This window comes from Rhinopithecus bieti, unplaced genomic scaffold (assembly GCF_001698545.2).
Source record: "Rhinopithecus bieti isolate Rb0 unplaced genomic scaffold, ASM169854v2 scaffold_73313, whole genome shotgun sequence".
Lineage (NCBI taxonomy): Eukaryota > Metazoa > Chordata > Mammalia > Primates > Cercopithecidae > Rhinopithecus > Rhinopithecus bieti.
In genome coordinates, this window is record NW_016901403.1 from 1 (window position 1) to 1,536 (window position 1,536).

Genomic DNA, 1,536 nt, shown 5'->3' on the forward strand with positions numbered 1-1,536 from the left:
TCCAGCTTGACCTTGATGTTCAGCAGGGCCTGGTACTCCTGGGCCTGGTCCTATCCCTCTGCCCAGGTCTGGGCCAGCTCTGACTCCAGGTGCAGCAAGATCCCATTCAACTGTGCCATCTGCAGAGAGCAGCAGGCCTCCACCTGCTTCAGGCTGTTCTCCAAGTTGGCCTTCAGATTTTCATCCAGTCCAGGTTGATACCCAAGGACTGGACTGTATGTGTCAGCTCCGTGAGCATCATCACAGCAGCTCCAACCTCAGCGGACTGCGTGGTGACCACTGTGGTGCTCTTCAGTCTTTTGAGACCAGTACTTTGTCTAGCTTCTCTCACTTCTTCTGAGTCGGCTCATTGTATTGGGCCTGCATGTCCGCCATGACCTTGGCAAGGGCCTGAGATTTGAGGGTATCTACTGCCACGGTCAACAGAGCTGGCAATCTGGGCTTGTAGGCCTTTTCCTTCCTCTTCATGGTTCTTCTTCAGGAAGAGCAGCTCCTCCTTGAGAGCCTTGATCTCTGTCTCCAGCTGCAGCTGAGTGACACTGATGTCATCAATGACCTTGTGGAGCCCATGGAGCACATGACCAGCTGTCTCATGCTTGACTCTAAAGTCATCAGGAGCAAGACACGCATTGTCGATCTGCAGAATGATGTGGGCATTGTCCACAGTATTCATGATGATCTGAGTCCTCGGGTCCTCGATGGTCTTGAGGTAGTGGCCCCAGTCTCTGACCTATGGTAGCTTCTCCTCCAGGTGCTCCCAGATTTTGCTCTTCAGCTTCCAGTTTTCTGTCTCCAGGTTCCTCACTCGGTACAGGTAGAGAAAGGCCAGGTGCTCATTTAAGCTTTGCATGGTCTCCTTCTCATTCTGGATGCCTCCCATTCCTGCCAGACCCTCAACCATCCCTGCAGCCACATCCCTATGTGTCTGGAATTGGTAGGTTCTTGGTCTCCTTGCCTTCAAGAATGAAGCCACAGACCCTCGTGTGAGTGTTACAGTTCTTAAAGACGGTATGTCTGGAGTTTGTTTTTTCAGACATTCAGATGTGTTTGGAACTTCTTCTTTCTGGCGGGTTTGTGGTCTCACTGACAGGGGTGACGCTGCAGACCTTCACGGTGAGCGTTACAGCTCATAAAGGCAGGATGGACCCAAAGAGTGAGCAACAACAGCACTTATTACAAAGCATGCAAGAACAAAGCTTCCACAGTTACTAAAGGAACACAAGGGGTTGCTACTGGCTGGTCGGGCAGCCTGCTTTTATTCCCTTATCTGGCCCCACCCACATCCTGCTGATTGGTCCATTTTACAGAGAGCTGATTGGTTCATTTTATAGAGAGCTGATTGGTCCATTTTACAGTGAACTGATTGGTCCGTTTTGACAGAGTGCTGATTGGTGCATTTACAATCCTCTAGCTAGACATAAAAGTTCTCCAAGTCCCCACTAGGTTAGCTAGATACAAAGTACTCATTGGTGTATTTACAAACCTTGAGCTAGACACAGAGTACTGATTGGTGTATTTACAAACCCTGAGCTAGAC

At 49.9% G+C, this 1,536-nt stretch overlaps 1 pseudogene; it reads right to left on the bottom strand.

Moving 5' to 3' along the window:
- Window positions 1-6: 6 nt before the first annotated feature.
- Window positions 7-925, bottom strand: LOC108526054 (keratin, type I cytoskeletal 18 pseudogene; annotated as a pseudogene).
- Window positions 926-1,536: the final 611 nt, after the last annotated feature.